Source organism: Mus caroli, chromosome 8 (assembly GCF_900094665.2).
Source record: "Mus caroli chromosome 8, CAROLI_EIJ_v1.1, whole genome shotgun sequence".
Classification (NCBI taxonomy): domain Eukaryota; kingdom Metazoa; phylum Chordata; class Mammalia; order Rodentia; family Muridae; genus Mus; species Mus caroli.
The window spans coordinates 40010828-40035718 of record NC_034577.1 but is presented as its reverse complement, the minus strand read 5'-3'; the positions used below and the strand labels follow the sequence as shown (position 1 = coordinate 40035718).

General features: G+C 42.6%; 1 pseudogene; it reads right to left on the bottom strand.

Annotated features, from left to right (window-relative positions):
• Positions 1 to 6938: 6938 nt before the first annotated feature.
• Positions 6939 to 7319, bottom strand: LOC110300795 (annotated as a pseudogene).
• Between the last annotated feature and the right edge of the window lie 17572 nt (positions 7320 to 24891).

Sequence of the window (24891 nt, the reverse complement as noted above, 5' to 3'; positions counted from 1 at the left end):
TATAGAAGAAGAAACATTCTGCAGCTATACTAATGTATTATCAGACAGCAAAACTAACGAATGTAAAAGTATTTGAAGGGAGTAGAAGAGGAGTCCAAACTGAGAATGTGAGAGGACACTGTGTGTCCACCTGCTGCAGGAGGCTCCTGTAACCCAGCTCTGGATGCTGCAGGGCCCGGGAATGATGCTACTCCTGCAGCACAAAGTACACACAGCATCTCAATGTTGGTCTCTAAGTCTGTTTTCCCACTAGGAGAACACGTGTGTCTTAGAGAACTAGACCATGCTGAGATAGCAGAAAGTGGGAAGTACAAGAAGGCCTTTGAACTTCTAGGTGATAGTGTTGTTTAAGAAAGAAATGAAAAAGAAGAAGGAGAAGGAGAAGGAGAAGGAGAAGGAGAAGGAGAAGGAGAAGGAGAAGGAGAAGGAGAAGGAGAAGGAGAAGGAGAAGGAGAAGGAGAAGGANAGAAGAAGAAGAAGAAGAAGAAGAAGAAGAAGAAGAAGAAGAAGAAGAAGAAGAAGAAGAAGAAGAAGAAGAAGAAGAAGAAGACATGCCAAAGGGCTATGGGGCTAAGTGAAATGGACTTCATTGAGTGAGTCTGAGCCCTGTAGATTATAACGACATAAATGGATTGTAAGTCAAGGGGTACAATGTGAGCACATTTCCACGTGTAACAACCATGTTAGGTATGCACGTGAAAACAGAAGGGAAGAAGAGAAGGAACTCTTTCTCATATTAGCTAAGATGTGGGTTGGAAGCAAAGGTATGTGAAGGAACCTCCAAGGTCACAGTCACTGCGAGGTCAAAGGCGACACGGCAGGAGTAGACACGGCAACATTTTGTGTTTCCTCTTGTGCTTCTGTAGGACAAAGGTTCTTACCCGGATGTCCACAAATCCTCCGAGAATCCACAGACACTTTCTCTTTCTGATTGTTTGCTATTTGAAACACATTCTTAAATAAGGCTAGCCCCAAAAGCCACGAGCTAGTGTTCTGAGCTCAGGACACAGCATAACATCGTTCCTGCCCAAATTCATTACTCAAATATTCATAAGGAAATGCCACATAAACCAATACTGAAGGCCATCCTAGAAGGTAACTGGCCAGTATACTACAAAAATAGCCTCATATGAGAAAATGCAAAGCTTTTGGGTTTTTTTTAAAGATTTATTTATTTTATTTATATGAGTACACTGTAGCTGTCTTCAGACACACCAGAAGAGGGCTTCAGATCCCATTACAGATGGGTGTGAGCCATCATGTGGTTGCTGGGAGTTGAACTCAGGACCTCTGGAAGAGGAGTCAGTGCTCTTAACCACTGAGCCATCTCTCCACCCGCCCACCACTTTAATGGTTTAAATAGGAATGACCCCCATAGACTCGTGTGTTTGAGTGCTTGGCAATGGGGAGTGGTATTGTTAGGTATGAGTGTGGCCTCGATAAAGAAAGTGTGCCACTGAGTAGGCAAGCTTTGCAGGCTCAAACTGCACACAGTATGATATACAATCTCCTTCTGCTGCCTTTGGATCAAGATGTAAAACTCTCACCTCCTCCAGCACCATGTCTTCCTGGACACTACCATGCTACCTTCCATGATGATTGTCTCAGTTAGGGTTTTACTGCTGTGTCAGACACCATGACGAAGGCAAGTCTTATAAAAAACAACATTTAATTGGGGCTGGCATACAGGTTCAGAGGTTCAGTCTATTATCATCAAGGCGGGAACATGGCAAATTCCAGGCAGGCATGGTACAGGAGCTGAGAGTTCTACATCTTCATCTGAAGGCTGCTAGCAGAATACTGACTTCCAGGCAGCTAGGATGAGGGTCTTAAAGCCCATACCCACAGTGACACACCTACTCCAACAGGGTCACACCTTCTAAGAGTGCCATTCCATGGGCCTAGCATATTCAAACCATGATAATGATAGTGGACTAAACCTCTGAAACTGTAAGCCAGCCCCAATTACATATTGTTTTTTTTTTTTTATAAGACTTGCCTTGGTTATGGTGTCTCATCACAGCAATAAAACCCTACCTAAGACACACAATGTGCTGGAAATGCTTCTGTCAAACATGTCTGCCACCTAGACCTGAGCTGGCCTGCCATGTCTTCCCTACCGCGATGAACTGGAAACCTCTGTAACCATGAACCAAAGTAAATATTTCCCCATTTACTGTATTTCTGTCAGGCAGGATGATCACAGATGCACAAGGAATACAGCGAGTAAATAATAAGAAGAAATTGCTATGGCAAACATTACTGGTGCAGTTGGTGAATGGGACTATAGGCTCTAGATTAGATAATATTATATCAGTATAAAATTTTTCTGGATTTAATGGTTATGCTCTGTTATGTGGCTTTTCTTTTAGAAAATGCAAACTCATCTTTAGATAAAGTGGCACACCCAATGATACAGGAAAAGATATAAGTGTGCGTACACCATTCACAAAACATAACAAAAATAGACTAAGCAAATTTTCTTAAATTGTAAATTTGGGGCAAATGGTATATGTGCATGTGTTATGCCATGCTTATAATTTTTCCATGTGTTCAAAACTCCTTTCCAGGGATGAGTTTTGTGAGCAGAGGAAAGTGCCTAACCAAGGGCGAAATTTTCTCTTGCCGGGAATATAGTTATAATCATACAGAAAGCATAATTATAAACGAAGTCTACAACACAAATACTTGCCATTGTTTCCAGATGTATATATTACAAGAAAAGAATTGTAAAAGGCTAGGGAGACAGCTCAGTAAATAAAACTTGTTTCTCACCCATGGGTTTGGTCCTTGGCATTCACAGAGAAAAAAAAACCTGATCTGGCATTGCATGACTATAATCCCAGCATCCCAGCTCTCAGAAGGCAGAGAGAGGAGAATCCTGCAGGCTCGTTGGTGAGCCAGTCGAACTGGATTGGTCACTCCAGGTCCAGTGAATGAGCTTGTCTTGAAAGTTCACATGGAAAGTGATTGAGAAAGACAGCTAGTGTTGAGCTCTTCTACCCATGTGTACACGCACACATTGCACATGAATCCACGCCTGTACACATGCAAATACACACACATACATATACATACATATATGCCTCAAATACACAGAAGACCCACACCACACATATACAGTAAGATTATATAAAAATCAGAAATTCATTTTACATTATACATTAAGTAAAAATAACTAGAAAGTCTTTGGCTTAGGCTATGATTCCATGAGTGAAGGAGACAAAAAATTCTTAAGAATATATTGGAAAAATGATCTCAGGGCTTTCTTGATTTATCGTGAATGGTGGCTCCAACCAATTTAACAGAAAACTAAGCACAATGAGGGAGCTAACAGCAAGCTGGCTCACGAGGGCACTCAGTTCTGAATATTTAAGATTAATCCCTACAAAAGGGAGCCCTCAATCCTGTGGAGACGTAAGAGATAGCTGGAGTTTCACAACACCCTGGAAGCTGCCACAAGATATCATAAAGCTGAAATAAAAACCAAACAACTATTGCAGGGTGTGGTGGTGCATGCCTTTAATCCTAGCACTTGGGAGGCAGAGGCAGGTGGATTTCTGAGTTCGAGGCCAGCCCGGTCTACCGAGTGAGTTCTAGGACAGCCAGGGCTAGACATAGAAACCCTGTCTCGAAAAAACAAAACTGAAACAAATAAAAGCCCCCAACTATTAATAATCAATAAGTTGGTGTCAATATGACTAGTCAATCTTGTTAGAAACAAAGCTGAGTCATCTTTCTACACACTCCCTGAGATGCTAGAAAATAATTGTCATGGAGTCAAAGTAAAATTAAAGAGTCTGAGATAGATGCTTATTTTCAAACATTATGTTATTTTTTCCTGCATTATGTTTGTCATATTGGCTCGCTTTTAATTCATTTGTAAACAATTGTCAATTATGTTTAATGTTGTATTTGTAGGTGTATATTCTTTTCTTTTTTAAAAAATTATTTATTATTTTATTTCACATGCATTGGTGTTTTGCCTGCATGTATGAGGGTGTCAGATCCCCTGGAACTGGAGGTACAGACAGTTGTGAGCTGCCATGTGGGTGCTGGGAATTGAACCTGGGTCCTCTGGAAGAGCAGTCAGTACTGCTGAGCCATCTCTCCAGCTCCAATACGCTTTTTTTTCTTAAAGAAAGTCTGCCAATTATAAAGTTCACAGATATGGTTCTGTTCTTGGATGAGAGTACTCTTGTCTGCTGTCCTTTGATTTCTAGTCTGACCTCTTGGCTCCCTGCCACAGCTCTTTAGAGAACAGCGTTTGAATGAGATTTACTGGAGGTACTTGTGAGGGAAAGGCAGTGACCTCGAGTGATTTCAGAAAGTTACACGAACCATGGTTACAGCACGTGGCGTGCCCTGCACCCGACTGAAGTGAGTAGGCTCAGGTCACAGGCTGTGGGGCCAGCAAGATTTGAAAGAAAGGGATGTGAGAGCCATCTCAACGGGAGAACAGGCAGGGAATTCCAGAGTACTTTGGGATCACAGGGTCTGATGGCATACATTCTATCTTTTGTTTTGTAAAGTTTCTGTGATGGAGAACATTGCCAAGTTATGGAGTCTGTACTTACTTTATAATGTCGGTAACAAGGAACCATCGGATGTTTATAAGTAGAGCAGTGATATAATCTGGATATTTCAGGAAAACAACTTTGGCAGGACTTGGTGGAAATAGAAACCAATAAAATAACTAGGTCGACTCTATGTCGGGAAACACCTCTGGGTGGACGATCAAGGAAAGAGTAACTGGCCTTTGTCGTGAGAAAGTGTGACAGTATTAAGGAGGCAGGACTTTGTAAGGGATTCATTTAGTTACTTTCCCACGACTGCATCAAAACACCTGGGAATGCCAACTTTAGAGCGGCGGGATTTATTTGAATTCACTATTTCAGTTTATGGCCACCTGACTCTGCGTGTCCAGGACTGGGGTGAGTTAGAACATCCTAGGAAAGGGCATAGGGTCAGGAAGCTGCTTGCTTCACAAAAGCAAAGGAGCAGAGGGATACAGAGGGTCTGTGGACATGGTGCATCCGAAGGCTCCTACTTAACCCCTTTGATCAGACTCCAGCTTCCAACAGTCCATTCAGTTATGAAGTCATCAACAGATGAATCGATGGGTTCACCTAGAGCCCTCATGATCCAATGGCTTCTCGAGAACCCTTCAGCTGGCAACCCAGCCTCACATACACGAGCCTTCAAGGGACATTTTTAGATTTAACCATACTGGGACTATAGCTCACAGCATCAGTTATATATTTTTAATTTTTTTATTAGATATCTTCTTCATTTACATTTCAAATGTTATCCCAAAAGTACCCTATACCCTCCCCCCGCCCTGCTTCCCTACCCACCCACTCCCACTTCTTGGCCCTGGCGTTCCCCTATACTGGGGCATATAAAGTTTGCAAGACCAAGGGGCCTCTCTTCCCAATGATGGCCGACTAGGCCATCTTCTGCTACATATGCAGCTAGAGACACGAGCTCTGGGGGTACTGGTTAGTTCCTATTGTTGTTCCACCTATATGGTTGCAGACCCCTTTAGCTCCTTGGGTATTGTCTCTAGCTCCTCCATTGGGGGCCCTGTGTTCCATCCAATAGATGACTGTGAGCATCCACTTCTGTATTTGCCAGGCACTGGCATAGCCTCACAAGAGATAGCTATATCAGCGTCCTTTCGGCATAATCTTGGTGGCAAATGCAAGAGTCTGTGTTTGGTGGCTGATTGTGGGGTGAACTCCTGGGTGGGTAAGTCTCTGGATGGTCCATCTTTTCGTCTTAGCTCCAAACTTTGTCTCTGTAACTCCTTCCATGGGTATTTTGTTCCCTGTTCTAGGGAGGAATGAAGTATCCACGAGTTGGTCTTCCTTCTTCTTGATTTTCTTGTGTTTTGCAAATTGTATCTTGGGTATTATAGGTTTCCGGGCCAATATCCACTTATTAGTGAGTGCATATCAAGTGACTTCTTTTGTGATTGGGTTACCTCACTCAGGATGATATCCTCCAGATATATCCATTTGCCTAAGAATTTCATAAATTCCTTGTTTTTAATAGTCGAGTAGTACTCCATTGTGTAAATGTACCACATTTTCTGTATCCATTCCTCTGTTGAGGGACATCTGGGTTCTTTCCAGTTTCTGGCTATTATAAATAAGGCTGCGATGAACATAGTGGAGCATGTGTCCTTATTACCAGTTAGAACATCTTCTGGGTATATGCCCAGGAGAGATATTGCTGGATCTTCCGGTAGTACTATGTCCAATTTTCTGAGGAACCGCCAGACTAATTTCCGGAGTGGTTGTACAAGCTTGCAATCCCACCAACAATGGAGGAGTGTTCCTCTTTCTCCACATCCTCGCCAGCATCTGCTGTCACCTGAATTTTTGATCCTAGCCATTCTGACTGGTGTGAGGTGGAATCTCAGGGTTGTTTTGATTTGCATTTCCCTGATGATTAAGGATGTTGAACATTTTTCAAGTGCTTCTCAGCCCTTCGGTATTCCTCAGTTGAGAATTCTTTGTTTAGCTCTGTACCCCATTTTTAATGGGGTTCATCGGTTACTTTTTTTATAATGTTTCTCCTCCTCTTCCTCTCCACCCTCTTTCTCCTTCCCCTTCTAAGCTAATTCTAAGAAGAAGAAAGAGAGATGGCTAGCTAGCATAGTTTATGCCTCTCTTTCCATGACTGGGGCAGTGTGACATCTCTCCGTACTCTTAGCCCTGTTCCAGGTTTACAGGTCGGAGTCGTGTACTTGGATGTCCTGAAGTCCCTGTGGGATGCTAAGATTCACCTTAGAGAGTTTGTGAGCTCCTTGATAGACAAGCAAGATTTTGTTAGTTTGTGCCTACATGCTTTTCTATAGGAAGATGATCCTACAGGTTTTTTTTGTTTTTTTGTTTTTTTGTTTTTTTTGCCAGTGAGTCTCGCACTTTATTGTTGTCATCTCAGGCCTTGACTGCATACTTGCGCAGAGGATACAGCCACTCCTTCCGCTGCTGCTTCTTGGTCTTCAGCTTCTCCTCGTGCTTGGTGAGCCGGTGGCGCATGGCTCTAGTCTTCTTGGGTCGCAGGTCTAGGGGCTTGTATTTCTTGCCCTTGTAGAATTTCCTGAGGTTTTCTTTTTGAGTCTGGTTAATAACAGCGAGGACTCAGGCAATAGATTTGAGAACGACTCGTATCTTGGAGAGCTTGGATGCGGCGCCGCCTGTCACTTTGGCGACCCGAAGCTGGGACAATTCCACCTTCAGATCGTCCAGTTGTTTCAACAGCTCTTCCTTTTTCTTGCCGCACAGGTCCCGAGCCTTAATCTTGGCCATTTCAGCGTTATTCTCTGATGAAGCAGCCTGGTTCGAGAGAAACATCCTACAGGTTTTTAAAATGAGCCATTGTTCATGGTCTGAGATGATCTTAGCCAGTGGGAAGAGACTCGGAATGTTAAGCTATAATTTCAAGGCTTAACAGCAAGTCACCTCCAAATTCTATTTTGATCTGGATTGCATCTTTAACTCAGTTCTTATAATGAAACCTCTATCCCATTCTTAAGATAAATTTCCCATCTGGATCCTATAAAATACCAAGCCAACGGACTGTGTACTGTATAACTCACACAATTCTATTTATATGAAGTTCTATGAAAACAGGCAAAACTGGACTATGTTGTTAGAGGCAAGGTTATTGCAGGGAATATAAATCAAATAAATAAAGTGTTGGATCTATGGGAATAGTCAGAATGAATATGGAGTCATTTGTGTCTATGCCTAACAAGAAATAATGAATAAGGATGGTGAGTTCATGCAGATATGCCTGATATCCAAAACTATCCTAAAAGGCTTTGTCAGAACTATAATGTCACACAATGATCATTGAGGTGTAATCCAGACGATACTTCTGTAAAACACCTGTTTAGCAGCTGCCTATTCAACCTTGGTCTGACACACCCCTTATTAATTGATCCTTGTCCCAAAGAAGGTTCAAAACAACTTATGCAATCTTTCTCATTTTGACTTTAAGAAGTTGTTTGTCTCAGCCTCTTAGGCATACACACAACGTATTGTGTCATATGCATTCTTATTACAATGCTATCCTCAAATATACTTAACTTCTAAAGACTCTCTGTTATACACTCTGACAGCCGTATGTATAAGAGATGCCTACCCTTCAGGGTTTCTGTGAGATTTAGAGACGAGGACAATCTCTTAACATTAAACTCAACCCCATTTTTGGCAGTGTCCAATGAGGGCAGAGCAAAGCCGGTATGTTGACTCTCTGTGCAGCTATGAGTGGCTGCATGATACAGTTCTAAACAATGAAATGTCTGCTGAGGATACTTATAAAGCAAACGACCATGACCTGTGCCACTCTTGTGCCTTGAGTCTTTAAACTCGCCCACATGACAACAGCCACCTCATGACCTAGACTAAGCATGAGGGAATCGCTGAGAAAATTCTTGAGACGCTGTTGAGCTACTGAACGAAGGCTAGCATGCCCCTGTCGCTCTGCTCCCAGCTACTGACAGTTAAAGCCATGTAAATCACTTTTCTGATCAGAACACATTTTTTTTAACTGAAACTCGTTAACTTCTCACTATTATTATTATTATTATTATTATTATTATTATTGTAATTTTTACTACTACTACGATTATCAAACACAGCACAAGTTTTTGACAGTTTTACGTGGCCATTTGTATTTCCAACTGGCCAGTGATGAACTAAACATTAGGATCCACATGAGGACCAAGCTTTAAAGAATTCATGTAAATCTAAATCCAAGACTCATCCTGTTAAGTGTGATGCTATTTTTTTTCCTCTTGCATTTTTCAGACATTTACAGCTCTAGTTAGTATCTTCTGCTCAATCAATATCTGCCTTTAACAAGTCATGAGGATCGCTTCTCCGCCTTTTGGCTAAGATCAAGTGTAAAAAGACATGAGGTTAAATACACAGGTACACACCTTTAATCCCCACACTTAAGAAGCAGAGGCAGGGGGCATCTCAGAGAGTTTGAGGCCAGCTTAGTCTATGTAGTGAGCTTCAGGCCATCCAGAGCTACACAGTGAGTTCCTGTCTTCCCCACTCCACCCCCAAGAGTCATGAACCAGCCCCTCTTTGAAAAATTTAAGAACCAAAACTTTCATATAGCAGAGGTTTCCTGTATATTCCTCCCCTTCACACCAGCCCATCCTTCCTCTCAGGAAGGCACTAGTATATTTGAGATGATACCTAAGGTCATATTCCTTTTAGGGAGCTTGGGGCCATTTTGGTGGAAAGAAAGAAAGTGTCCACATATGGAGAATGGTCACCAAGTGTGTGTCATGCTCTGGTGAAGGGCAGGCTGAATGCACATCCCATGAGTTGAAGGCTTGGGTCCATCTGGCGTGACTGTTGAAGGTTAATCGCATCATAACACTCTCACTTCATCAATAGGATAACCCAGTGATCAATTCATAACTGAATGGACTGTAAAGAGGTAAGGCATACTTGGGGGAAGTAGGAGACTTAGGGCCATGCCTTTGAAAGGAGCCTTTCCTTTCCTGGATCCTTTCTCTCTCTCTCCTTCCTTTTGTCTCTGTCTCTAACCAGGCCACCATGAGATGAGCAAATCTGCTCGGCCATGGCCTCATAACTTCCTGCCTCAGCCCAGCTCAGAAATGGTGCAGCCAGCTGGCCATGAAGTGAAATCTCAGAGGCCCTGAGCCAAAATAAATTTCTCCTCTGATACAGTTTCTCTTGGATATTGTGATGATGAATCTTCATTGTCAACTTGATAGGATCTGGAACCATTGTTGAGTTATGCCATTTGCCATGTCTGGCATTTCCAGAATGGATTAACTGGAGGAGGAGGTGGGGAGGCATACAGACTTACCCTTAGGGTGAATGGCACTATTCCACAGATGGCCCAGATTTAAAGGCACCTGCTGCCTCCTCCTCCTCTCCCTCTTCCTCTTCTTCATCCTCCTTCTTCTCCTCCTCTCCCTCTTTTCTTTCTCCTCCTTCTTCTTTATGGAGCAAATTAATTAATTCAGTAATTAATTAAGTAATTACTTAACATCCCAATTGGAGTTTTCCCTCCCTCCTCCCCAGATGTCTATTTTATTTCCCCTTCTTAATGAAATTCAAGTATCCTCCCTTGGGCCCTACCTGTTATTTAGCTGTAATTTATGGCTAATGTCCACTTATAAGTGAGTACATACCATGTTTGTCTTTCAGGGTCTGGGTTACCTCACTCAGGATGATATTTTCTAGTTCCATCCATTTGCCTGCAGGTTTCACAATGCCCATCCTCGTCAGACTCCAGATTCTTCAGCCTCCCAACATAGAATGAATACCAGAGACTCTTCCAGAAAATGTCCAGGTCTTCATTGTTGGGTTGAGATTTCTGAAGTACCCAGGCAGCCATCGTTGGACTACCCAGCCTTTCTTGGGTAAGCTAATCTAATACCTGTTCTTTTTATGATGTTTGTTCTATCAGTTTTGTTCCAATAGAGAGTCCAGCCAAATACAAATATTTTTGTCAGAGTGACAAAAAGTCATTGTGTAACTTTATTTTCAAAAACAAAGGGAGAGCCTCTTGTCATTTATTTCCACCTGGCTCCTCCAACTTTGGGCTCCATAATGCCACTTAGTGGCCTAGAGAAGTCTTTCTTGGGTCCTCAGTCTTCTCCCAGCCTTACACCCTGAGCACAGCAGCCCTGTCCCCTGTGAGTATCCCTTATCTGTTCTGGATCATGTGATCTGCATTTGCCCCTTGCTCACTCTTTCCTCAGTGACTTGTTTTCCAAATCATGTTCTCCAGCCATGTACACCCCTACGTGACAGTCCTAGCCCTTGCCTTATCTCTTGACACAAGACTCTAGTTCATTTCTATCAGTTAGTTTTGACCTCAGTTTGAGTCCTCTCTTCCATTCACTCTGGACATTTTTACCAAGGCTTCTAGTATGTACTTCTTTATTATAGTTATCAATCAAAACCCAAAATATCCAAACTCACTCCATCATCTCCTCCAAACTAGCTTTCTTCCTCATTCTCAATTCCTGTTATGTTGTTACTCAAATTCCCCTAAATGTGTAATCTCTGGACTTTCCCTATTTTGGCTCTTTAATCAGTCACCATGTCTTGTAGTTTCTTTTTTACCCATCTACATCTATCCTGACTTCTCTCTCCTTAGTCTGAGAGTCCCAAGACATCTCATTAACTCTCTTCAAGAAATAGATTTTCTTCAGGCTGGCACTGTCACAGTAGTATCTCACACACTTAAGTAAAAGGTTTAAAGACTTTATCTCATTTAAACCTTTCAGCCTTGCAAGTTGGTACCACCGCTAAGTGCGTATTACCAAGAAGAAAACCAAATCTCAGCAAGCTTAAGTATAGTTTCTAGACTCACACAGAAACCATGAAGTAAGGCCACAAGGCTAGATCTTGTCCAACTGCCAAGTCTGTCATGCTACTTATGACAAACTATAATAGTCTGGGTCAACATCCTCCAGGTTTACATGTCTATAATCCAGCATCTCCACTTTCCAGAGTGGTACCTTCTCAACTGCCCCACAACATTCTGCGAATTAGAGAAGCGTTGGCTTTGGGGACCCCTTGCCTGGCATAGTCAGGCTTAGAAAGCCTGTGTGACCAACAGGAGCCACTGGGATTCCTCTAACACCCTTACTTCTATGCTCTGTTCATGGTATTTCTCACATAGGATATGTTTGAATTCCTTAATTCTCCAGTATAACTGCTCTTAAGCACACCCCCCTTTAGCAGAACCCTTTCCACATTACAACACATATTGGCTCACTCCCCTCTGCGATTCTGAGTCAATTTTTACAAACAATAGACAAGCCATATTACATATTATCCTGTTTTTACCGGTTCCCGGTAGACAGGTCTCCTGAGTTACTGACAAGCTCACTTACGTTTCCCCTGTTATTATCTTTCTGTTTTTAACCTCACAGCTCCTCACAAAGAGTCCAAGAGTGATCCACTTAGTCATTTATGGGAACATTTAAATATTAGGCCAAGTTAGAGAGACAGAGAAAAGGAGCAAATTGAAAATTACTTTGTTTTATTTCAGCTGACAAACGATGTGCATGTGCTAAAAGTACCTAGGGATAGAACCGAGTCATGAGGGGAGACCAGGAAAAGAGACGGTATCAGTTTCTTATGGGAAAGGAGAAACAGACCTCTGTATTACTGAGATAATATCTCACAATTCTTTCTCTTAAGGAAGGGACAGCTCCAGGAGGTAAAGGCTGGCTAGAACTTTCCGGGACCATCAGTGCAAGAGACAACTCACAGTAAGGAAATACAAATTGATACAGAGGTACTGTGGGCTGGTGGAAATGAAGCCGTGAATTCGTATTCTCAAATCGGAGGACCTGAGTCTGGTTCCCAGGACCCATAGAACCTTCCATACTTTTGAGCACCAGGCATGCATGTGACACAGGTACAGAGCAGGCAAAAACCCTCATACACTTGAAGGAAAGGAAATCTAAAACAAACAAACAAACAAACAAACAAACAAACAAACCCACACAAAAGAAAATAAGGAACACGTTGAAATAGAGGAGACACAGGTTACAAGAAAAAAAGGCGTGATTGTGGGTGCTCTAAGCAGAAGAAGGGGAGTCTTGAGTTCAGGAGGCCAGTGAATTGGGTTATATAAAGCACTGCTAAACTGCAAATAAGGAAATCAGATAACCATGTTGTTTAGAAAGAAACCTGATTGGTAAGAAATTAGAAAGAACTGAAAGCTAGGTAGAAATGTTTTGTTTGGGTTTCTTAGACTGAATCATACAAGAGAGCCCATTTTTAGAAACATATTCCTGTAATGCAGAGAGAGACAGAGACAGAGAGAGACACACACAGAGAGAGACACAGAGAGAGACAGAGAGAGAGAGACAGAGACAGAGGGGAGAGAGAGGGGGAAGGGGAGAGGGAGGGGGAGGGAGAGGGAGAGGGAGAGGGGGCCTAGAAAGGGCTTCTAAACTTCACAGCCCTCCACCCTAGTGACACACCTTCTCAAATAAGCCCACACCTCCTAATCTTGGTACCTCCACTAGCTAGGTACCAAGCATTCTAGTATATGAGCCAGTAAAGGTCATTAACATTCAAACCACTAGAGTGGAACCGAAAATGAGTGCTTGTAGATACAGGACTTCCTCTTTCAGAATTGCTTTATAATGACATGGAGGAAACAAAATATTATGAATTTATATCGGTATATTTGCTATAATAAAAATGTCAAGTATATGTGAGTGTGTATATCACACATACAAACACACCATACACACACACACACACACACACACGACTTTATGCTTCTGACTTTTTTATAAAATTCTCAACTTCTTACTGAAAGAGTCTGGACTAGGGGAATGCAGGAAGGATTGTTGTTTTTTAANGGAAGGGGGAGGGGGAGGGGGAGGGGGAGGGATCTGTTGACCATGGACAAGGAGCAAAAATAAGTTGAAAGGGGGACAGTTTTGTTGCCTTTCTTACCCAGCTGAGAAGATATCAGTTGTATTATGTCACCTGTAAGGGAAGATTACCAAATAAGAGCTGAGTGGGTCATCTCTAACACATTAGCTTTAACCAAGTCACACAGCAAGGCTTGGTTAAAGTCTAACCAAGTAGAGATCTTGTGGGTACAATGGTCTCGGATTTGCTCAATTAAAAAGAAAAATCCCCCAGGCCTGTGAAGAGCTCCATCAAACAATGCCAGAATTCTACTTAGATGCTTGGAACAGGTGTGAGCATTGGCCTTCTGCATGAGACTCAGGGCGGAGCTCACTCTAAGGCACTTCTGACACCAATGTGTGGCTTGCAGATCATTGCCATGCCATCCAGAGAGCAGAAGGAGGCAGAGGGACGAGGGCATCCTTAGCCCTCGAGTGGACGTCTCATCTCCCCTGAACTGCACTGCAGAGAATGAGTCACATGGCCCCAGCCAGAGGCAACAGTGACTGAGAAATTCACTTGACTGTTTCCAGGAAAAGAGGAGCGAGCGCACAATGAGTCAGCTGGATAAAAATGTCCCAGGAATGATTCATATTTCTCTACCAACCAATTTGCCCACCAGTATGTTTTCATATTAATGTTTCATATTGTAAAGATCCTCCAAATATAATTTCTCTCCCTCCCTCTCCTTCTTTCCCACTCTCCTTCTCTCCCTCCCTCTCCTCATAAAAGCATATGAATAAATGGGGGCACAGAGGATCTCATTGCTGGATAAGATGACCACATCCCCGAGGTTATGAGGCTTTTCTTAGAGCCCAGAATCGGAGGAGATCCCAGTCAGAGGTGGCAACTAATTCTGCTGCCAAAGAAACAACTTATTTTTTTTCTCTCTCTAAAATGCAAGAAGCAAGCATGAGAAAGGGCCGTGAAACCAATCACTTAGACAAGCACAGAATCCAAGGAGGGACAAAGAAAACAGAACCTTGACACGGTTGAAATTCAATGATTTCAAAGTTCCAAAACTTTGAAGGGTGACATTTCCCTTTTAAAACTATTTGCATCATTTTCTGGTCTCCGGGTCAGTTTATACTGAAGAAAAATATCCAGCCTTTCAAGCTAGTGGTATAATCTACAAAGACAAAGTGAGGGGGTGGTAGACTTTACAGAGGTGGGATTGATTTATTATCCATTTAGTTAGATACAGGTTCTCATTTCATAATTCCAAGTGGCTTTAAACTCACTACGTGAACCAGGATGGCCTCAGACTCACAAGCAATGCTCCTGCTGAAACTAAAGGTGTGCACCATCATGCCTGGCTGATTTTGTTTGCATGTCTATTTTTGCCCATGTATAGGTGGTGTGAGTGCCTTGGTGCATATTCCCATGTGGTGTGTGCATGTGTGTGCACGTGCCGACGAAGGCCAGAGGTTGACCTTGGGCGTGGTCTTCCCTCTTCACCTTCTGTGTTGAAGCCTACTCTCTCACTGGAACCTATAGCTCACTGACTCAGTTGGCCCAGCTGGCCAGCCTGCCCCAGGGATTCCCCGTCCTGCTTTATAAAGACTGGATTACGTACAGGAGAGCCTGCCTGGTAGGTATTTAAGTGGGTTCTGGGGGTCCAAATTATGATCCTCCTGCTTGTATGGCAAGCACTTTCCCCACTGAGCCATCTCTCCTGCAAAAGTGTATTTTAAGGTTAAAAAGAGAAAATGACCAATATCCCATAGCTTATATAAGTAGAAGGGTGATTCTTAATAACACTAGGGATATAAATTAGAAATAAGGGCTGGAGCATTTACTTGTGGGAAAGAAAATTTCCCTCTACCTTGAGGATAGACAGACTTAACCTAAACACTGAATGATGACGGCCAAATAACCCTGTTTTACACCCCCATCCCCAGGACATTCATGTCTCAGAAAAGGCACCTTAATCCTACTTTGAATTATGTTATAGCATGGCAACATAATATAATGTAATGCCCATGTTAACTCAGATTGCTGAAATGATCTACCCAATGTCACAGCTGAAACACGGCAAAAAGAGATTGCAGTCCTAAAGCAACTTATATACAAGATATGAACTTTGACAAGGGAGGTGATGGGGTAAGAAGGAAGGGGGGGCTTGTGGAGCCACTATAAAGATCTAGAGATTCATGAGCAGCTAATGAAAGGACCCTAGCACCCAGTTGGCAAGGTCTGAGAACAGGGGATTCAGGAAACCTTCAAAGGTTTAGGAGCAGAGCCCAAGAGGATGGTCTTTCCATTGCATTAGCTGACAGTGCAGGATTGGTTTATATTCCCAGGGTGGGGACACGTGGGTTGCAAAATCCCCTGATATAAAGACCCCAGCCAAGCTGTCATGATTAGCCCTTGGGCTGGGCTGGGCTGGTTGTTCATTCTCCAATGCTACCAGGTATGTGATAGTTGAGTATTGATCAGGTCCTGAGAGGTGGATTAGCTGGAAGAAATAAAAACACTGTTGCTACCACACATGCCAGAGTATCCTCTGAATTGGTTGCTTGAGCTTGAGTGTGTCTATGCCTTCAAAGCATAAGAAGGGATAAAGGAAGTTACAGCCTCTTTAAAATGGGGGCTGAATGTGTAGCTCAGTGGTACAGTACTTGGCTGGAATATACAAGGGCCTAGGCTCTACCCCCAGTGTTACTAAAATAGATGATAGATAGATAGATAGATAGATAGATAGATAGATAGACAGACAGACAGGAGACAGAATAGCAGAGGAACTGTAAGCATGGATGTTGATCCTCCATGAGCATGTTCCTCTCCCCCAAATAATTATGAGCCCAATTGACAGATGGTGCCACTGATGCAGAAAGAAGTCTCAGCCATCAAGACCTGGAACTAGAATCTAAGCTTAACATTTTTAAAGCACCAAGTGCATGGATGTCCCTTAGGGGAAGACGCTCAGCCATGAACAAAGAAATAAGAAAGGCACAGAAACTTCTAAAGGCAGAGCTGACAGATGGAGACCTGGGGAAGAAGATAAGATGAGAAGAACGGAAATGAATGCACACCAACAAAATAAGCATCCATTTTTTTTAATGGTGAAAGTTAAAGAGGAAAACTTGTCTTGAGACTGTGATTAAAACGAAAGCATCCAAACTGGTTTTACTCATTCATCATATTCTAGTCAATGAAAAATTCATCGGATAGTTTGAATTAAACATGCTATCGTGTTTAGTTTAATTTTAGCTCAGGCTAAACTTCAGATGTTCCTACACCTCCAGAATCTAGTTCAATAATGAATGAGCCTTCTCACAGTGAAGCCTCAAGCCATAGACCAGGGACTCATAGGAGCCTTTCAGCCCCAGATGCTGGGATCTCAATGCGCAAAGTTTTTCAGCAGGAAGTTCAACGCTGACAGAGACCAGACAGGACTTCAGTGCTGAATCAGTTTCTGTGTCTTGGAACAGAGAAGTTGTGAGATTTCTTTAATACCATTATGAAGAAAGCAGAGTTAGTTGAGTGTTAGTGGCACATACCTTTAATCTTAGCACGTGGGAAGCAGAGACAGAAAGATCTCTGTGAATTTGGGGCCAGGCTGGTCTACAACAGAGTGATTTCCGGGATAGACAGAGAAACCCTGTCTGGATAAAAACAAAACAAACAGATAGACAATGAGAGAGAGAGAGAGAGAGACAGAGACAGAGAGAGAGACAGAGAGAGAGACAGAGAGACAGAGAGAGAGAGAAAGAGAGAGACAGAGACAGAGAGAGAGATAGAGAGACAGAGAAACAGACAGAGAGACAGACAGAGACAGACAGACAGACAGACAGACAGACAGAAATAGCAGAGTTAGTTCAAGTAGCTCAGATTACCCACCACTCACAATCTTAGGCAAGATCAGACAAAAGTGAACAAACCCTTAGTGTCAAATATCTGGGGCTAGAGAGGGTATGTAGAAACTGAGCCACTGGGGACTTCTTACATTACAAAATTCTAAAATCATTTTCAGTTTTCCTATGCTGTAAGAGGAGCCCGACATTGGCAGTTTCTTAGAGGGAAGGTCCAGAATCGGGTGCCTTCATTAAGCTCCGGGACCTGGTATTTTTAGTTAAATTTTGGGAGTCTTCAAAAATGTAGTGGGTGGCTAGAAAGATGGCCCAGTGGGTAAAACACTGTGCAAAGATGAAGACATGGATTGAAATCCCTAGAACCCAACAATAGCTAGATGCAGCATTATGCACCCATAATCCTAACACTCCCATGGAGAGACAGGAGGCAAAGACAAGCTAATCCTCAGAAGTTTCCAGCCCAGATACCTTGGCAAACACAGCAGCAAGCAAGAAGGTAAATGGCATGGACCAACATATGAGGTTGTCCTCTCATCTCCTCACGTGCCACAAAGCATGTGTGCACCTACACTCTCATATACACAGACACATACATATCCACATATCACATACATACACACACTGCACACATACAACATATACAGAGACACAACACATGCACACACACATCACATACATGCACGCACTACACACAGACATATTACACATACATCACATACAATAGATACACAAACACACATGTTATCACACACATACAATAAAAGTAGACACATAAACACACACATATCACATACATACACACAGACTTGTTATTATACACATATAACATAAATACAGACACATAACCATATACACACAGCACATATACACGCACTACACACAGACATGCTATTACACACATTCAACATATACTCAGACATATAAACACATACACACACATCTCACACACATGTACACACTACACACAGACATATTACACATACATCACATACAATAGGTACACAAACACATATATACACATCACATGCATATCCTACACATAGGCACATTTTATAAGCATCACATACAATATACCCAGAGGCACAGAGAGACTTACAGAAGTCATGATTTGCTGCAAGGCAAGCTTAAGGAACACAGAGCAGCTGGCATTGCAAAGGGAAGGTTCCTAATCATTTGGCCATCTGCATAGACTACCATCATCATGGGACAGAGCAAGCCAGGTGAAACACTTGCCAGCTCCATGGATGAACAAAACATTCTCTTGTTGGTTTAGCTTGCATTAGATCAGTTACTCAATTTCCCTTAAACATATCCTTTTGTATCTACACAGCAGGTCTGATTCTAACAGGAGAGGAATTTACAGCAGGAGAGGCAGATGACAGGCAATTGGGAGGAGGGGAGGAGAGGACACAGTGAGAAATGGGGAGCATTACATTGTATGTATGATTAGGTTAGGCTGGGGTCTAGTAACTGCAGTCCATCTGCATTTGAGTAGTGCACAGGCCTCTTCCTCTGTTGTCATGTCGTTACAGACGAATCTTTCTCTTTGTCTTTAGGGTTTACAGGTTTGTTGTAACTCATCTGGAATTGTGAATGGCTATATAATTCTATAATTCTAATTATATAGCTGTAGAGTATATATAATTAATTATAATATAAATGGTTATATAATTCTAATAGGCCTATATAATTCCTTTGGCTCAGCAACCATTGGGGTTAGTATTTGCTTTTTCATAAAGAAGAAGATCAAAGCTCAAATAGCCAAAAGACTAAGCTATGAATTAAGGCTATTTGGCTACATACCTTTTGCCCTTGAATCCACACTTGAAAACTTCTGTGAATGTGTGTCAGGTACCCAGAAATGAATATTGATTTCTGCTATTTCATGGGGCACATCATTTTTATAGTATTTTTTCAAGCTTTTATACGTATGAGTGTTTTGCCTGCACGTATGTATGTGCACCACATGCATGTCTGATGCTCGTGGGGGACCAGAAGGTGTTGCATTCCCTGAGACTGCAGTTGCAGATGGTTGTGGGTTGCCATGTGGAACTGGGAACTGAACTGAACTTGGGTTTTCTGAAACAGCGGCGACTTCTCTTAACCGCTGTGTCGTCTCTCCAGCCGTCATTTTTATACTGTTTTTTTAATAGGTCAGCAGTGTTAGGATATTCTCTCTTTAGACATCTTAGAATTCATGTTGAAAGCATGGTGAAGGCAGTAGACACGTCGGATCTACCAGCAACCCTCACGTCTCTGCCCTCCAAACGCTAGGATTACAGGTGCATGCAGAAACACCCAGCTTTTTGAATAGGTTTGGGATCTAAGCTCAGGTCCTCTTGCTTGCACAGCAAGAATTCTTACTCACCAAGCCATCTCTCCAGCCACTGGTGCTTTTTTTTGTTGGTTTGTTGTTTTGGTTTTGTTGCTGTTGTTTTTAAAGACAGGACTCTGGTAGCCCAGGCTGCCCTCAAACTCACCTTGGACTTCTGATCCTATAGATCTATCTATCTATCATCTATCTATCTATCTATCTATCTATCTATCTATCTATCTATCTATCATGTATGTATATATCTTTCATGTATCTATCATCTCTACCATTTATCTATCTATCTATCTATCTATCTATCTATCTATCTATCTATCTATCTATCTATCATGTTGTATATATCTATCAGTATGTATCTACTATCTATATCTCTATATAGTACTATCACCTATCTTCTTATCTGTCTATCTATCTATCTGTGTAGTATCTATCATGTATGATGTATGTATGTATGTATGTATGCATCCATCTATCCATCCATCCACGCAGAGAGATATGCAACATTTGTCTTTTATTTACTTTTTAGATTTATTTATCTTGTTTTGTGGATATGAGCAGTTTGCCTGCATGCATGTTCACCATGTGAATACCTAGTGCCCTCAGAGGTCAGAAGAGGGCCTTGGATCTCCTGGAACTGGACTTAAGGATAGTTCTGAGCCCCATTCAGGTGCTGAAAACTGAATCTGGGTCCTGTGTAAGAGCAACAGGCTGAGCCATCTCTCCGGCCCATGTGTGTTTGACGTTGTCTTCCTCCCTCCCTCATTGCTCCTCTTTGCGCCTTCTTCCTAGAGGGACAATTTCTGCTCTTAGTCACAAGGTGTATGTGCCTTGTAGGTACATTTGTAAAATTCAAATAGTTTTAGTTATTTGTAGAAATTCCAGTCATGAATATGTGTCAAACACCACCGAATTACTTTTAAACATTTACCTAGGTTATACCATGTTTTACCCTACATAGAATTACAAAGAAGGGTCTTATAATTGTTCAAATCTTAAACCATTCTTGCAATTGAAGTAGGCCCATTTTGACACAGCATATTCTCTTTCTGCAGTTATTGCTGTATTTGCTTCCTAAATGACATTATCAGTAAGATGGATTTAAGGTTCTTTTTGTTGTTACATCAATGCATTACATGGTCACATGTTGATTGTGCAAGGCCCCATAGGCTCATGATCTGAATGCTTGTTCCCTAGCTGGGGAACAGGCCTCCATCAGATACTACTGTGACCGTATGCTCCCACCACTGCACAGAATCCTGCTGCCATGCCTTACTAACATGATGCTCTCTCAAACCGTGAGCCAAAACCCTTTATTCCCTTCGATGGTTTCTGCCAGGCATTTCCTCGCAATAATAAAAGTAACTGATAGAACACTATTCTATACTGGCCGGTAGCTTTCCTTGTTTATAATGGTCTTGTTAGCTTTTGCTATTAAGGTAAACCCGAGGCCTCAGAAAAAGAGATGAGAGATAATCCCACTTTTTCTATTCTCTGGGAAAGTTTAGGTATAAGCAATATTATTTCATTCTTAATCATCTGGTGAAATTTATCAGAAAATTAATCTGAATTCAGAGTTTTCCCTACAGAAAGTTTGAAACTATGTATTCCACACAGTTCAAACTCATCTTCTGTCGTCTGCCTGGTGATGCAAGACATGGGATCCTTCTGTGCATCTCTTTTTTTGTCAGCTGTGCCAGTGAGGATCACTACAGGAGATCTGGTGGATGAGGAAAGAGATAATTACCCTTTGGTGTGGTTTCCCTGGGGCTTCCTGTGTTTGGTCAGTATCAGAAACCTCTCTTCGTCCCTCCGTAGCTGATGTTATTCCCGTGCAGAAGGCTGCAGCTCCACTGCCCTTGGAAGAACCTGTCTTCCTGTACATCTTCAGAAACACCAGCCACTGGTACCCCATTCTCAGAGGGTTGGGGTTTTTGTCCTGTGGATTCCATCCAAAGCTTGTAAGAATACCTATTAGTCTTGTCCTAGGGGAGTTTGGTGTTCCCCAAAGTTGCTCAATTACTCTATAAACTCTATAAACTGTAATGTTTTTATCTTTGCCTTGTGGGTTTCTCTAGGATAACCTTTTCCCAAAGAGAGCCACCTCCTGATCCTCCAAACCCATGACTGTGTTAACCGACATGGCAAAAGGTGCTTTGCAGACACGATGAGTTGATCCGAGATGGGAAGGTTCCTAGTTCAGCTGCCTGGTCACAAGGGTCATCGTGAGGGGAAGGAAGTTGGGCAGAGAAGCAGGAACGGAGTATGGATTGGAGCAACGGGGAGGGGTGTGGTGCTGACACAAGACATGCAGATGGCTCCTCGGAGCTGGGAAAGTCAAGGAAACAGCTTGTCCCTAGGGATTAGCTTCAAAAGGGAACATAGTTCTGTCAGGACTGATTTAACCCAGTGAGGCTATTTTGGACTTCTGACTTCAGAGCTCTAAGGTAAGAAATTTGTGTTGGGAGCTGGAGAGATGGCTCAGCAGTTCAATGCACGTACTGCTCTTACTGAGGACCCGGGTTCAGTCCCCAACACCCGAGTCAGGCAGCTCCCAACTGCCTATAATGGCAGCACCAGAGCTCGGGTCTGCTACCCTCTGGCTTCTGTGGAGCCTGCACTCACACCCCTCCCTGACTCCCCTCTACCGCATTACATAGACATGATTAAAAATGAGCTCAGTAAATCTGTGTTGTCTAAGTCGCTAAATCTGTGATAACTTGTTGTTGCAGTAATAGAAGACAGACTACTTCATTTACACGGTTAGCAGTCTATATCAAATTCTTTCTGTTAAAATAACAACCATAGTCGGGATTCTGTCTTAGTTACTGCTCTATTACTGTGAAGAGACACAATGATCAAGGAATCTCTGGCAAAGGAAAGCATTTAAATTCAGGCTTGTATGCAGTTTCAGAGGTTTAGTCCATTATCGTCATGGCGGGAGGCATGGCAGCACACAGGTAGACATGGAACGGGAAGGGAAAGTGAGAGCTGTATTCTGATTTTCAGGTAGCAAAGGAGAGAGGGAGAGAGAGAGAGAGAGAGAGAGAGAGAGAGAGAGCCAGCCTGGTGTAGGCCTTTGAAACTTCAAAGCCCACTCCCAGTGACACATCTTCTCTAACAAGGCCACACCCCCCCAATCCTTCCCAAACACTTCAACTGGGGACTAAGCATGTAAAGCTATGAACCTACAGGGGCCATTCCCATTCAAACCACCACAGGTGCCCTGACTTTCTTTGATCTGACTTTTGGTCTCAATGTGCCACATTTAGAGGCCACATTCTACCTATGTGATAGCGAATCCACTAATTGAATCACGTTGAATCACGTTAATCAATTTATTAAGAAAAAGGACGAGTTGAGTGATTGAAGGTCATGAGACTGGATCTTGCCTACCTAAACCACAATGGAAACACACCTGTTACGGTCCTGAAATGAGTAAAAGGTACATCCCAGTGGGTGACCAGCGTTTACGCCTCCTTGAATCCTGATTGTGGTTGCAGTGTGACCTGTTGCCGCAAACTCCTGCGTCTATGATGCCCTGCCCTTATGACCCAAATTCTCCAATTGTGAAGGAAACAAACCCTTCCTCCTTTAACTTGCTTTTATCGCCCATCTTTTTTTGTGTGTGTCACAATAATAAGAAAAACATCTACTATACCCTCCCAAAGGAAAGATTCATCAGCTGGATGAGTGGCAAAGTAATTTGTTACGGTTGTAATTTACATTTCTTTGCTTGCACTTTTCTCATATGTATTGAGCCCTAGTCTGTAAAGCTTTGAAAGACGCAGCTAGCAAGAAGCCAGGAAGGGTGATGCACAACTGTAGTCCTGACAGTTGGAAGGCTAAGACAGGTGCTTCTCAAGTTTGAGGTTAGCCTGGGGTATGAAGGAAGATCCTGTCTCAAAAACAAGAGTATAAAACAAATGAACAACAAAAAACACATAATAAGAGAAAAGAAATCCATTGTCTCTTTTTGCCTTGGTACCTTCTACTTCTGCCATGCTTGATTCTGGACGACAAGTGTCTTAGGGTTTCTCTATTGCTGTGATAAAACACCGTGACCAAAAGCAACTTGGGAAGGAAGGCATTTGTCTCATCTCATAACTTTTAGGTAATACTCCATCCCTGAGAGAAGTCAGGGCAAGAGCTCAAGGCAGGGATGCAGGAGCTGAGGCGGGAGCCATGGAAGAATGAAGCTTACTGCCCATGATAAACTGAGCCCACCCATACGAATCATGAAAGAGAATGCACTGGTGGACTTCCCTGCAGGCAGGTGTCATGGAGGATTTTCCCCAATTGAGAATCACTCTTCTCAAATAACTCTAGCATGTGTCAACTTGACAAAAGCCTAACCAGCACGGCAGGAGTGTCAGAGACCCAAGTGCATAGAAAGCAAGATGCTGGCCAGGCTGAGAAACGGTAGCTCTGTGGCCCAAGAATTTCCTTCTTGCTTTGAAACTACGATCTTTCACAAGACAGCACTGTGTCTTAAGCCTGAGGAAATCAATCTCCTATAGGCAGAGTTCATCTAGTGATGAAAGGCTTTGCTAATGGAACATATTGGAAAGAAGACCAAGTCTGGAGAAATCAGACTACGCAACTGCCAAGTTCGTGAACAGCAGTTCCAACACCAAGAGGCCCCCCCTCTATTTCTGGGCCAAAGATCACTCAAGAGCTTAATCTTCAATCTGGAACAACAGACTCTGTGATGCTGAATAGCTTTCTTCCATGGCTGGAGGTTTCTTCTTGGTCTCTTTGTGAGGTGTGTGTAATGAGCACACCTACTCAGGCAAAATGCCTTGCTCTCAGTATTGTCAAGTTTGCCCCAACACTTGGCTAGGTCGGTAGCAGTCAGGTTGTAGGATGTCTGGATGTTAGAAGTTTCCAATTAAGATTCCTTCTTAATGTGACTTTAAAAATGATGATGTGGCATGTTATAACAATAAAGTGCTTCTGTTCTTTCCATAAAACAACATTGTTACATTGCATGTAGCCATTTGTATCTTTAAAAGGTAAGAGAAAGGGAGATGGGCCGGCTCCTAGAGTGCTTCTCTTATAAGCTGGAGGACCTGAGTTTGACATCAGGACCACTTAGTAGTGCTGGGAACTGTGGTGTGAACTTGTAATCCAGTGGAAGTGGAGATAAATCGCTGAGCTCTGGAGAGAGAAAGAGAGAGAGAGAGAGAGAGAGAGAGAGAGAGAGAGAGAGAGAGAGATGGTCCCATGAAGGACATGAACAGAGTTCTTTTACCTTTATTTAAAATTTTTGAGAATTTTATACCTAAGTTTA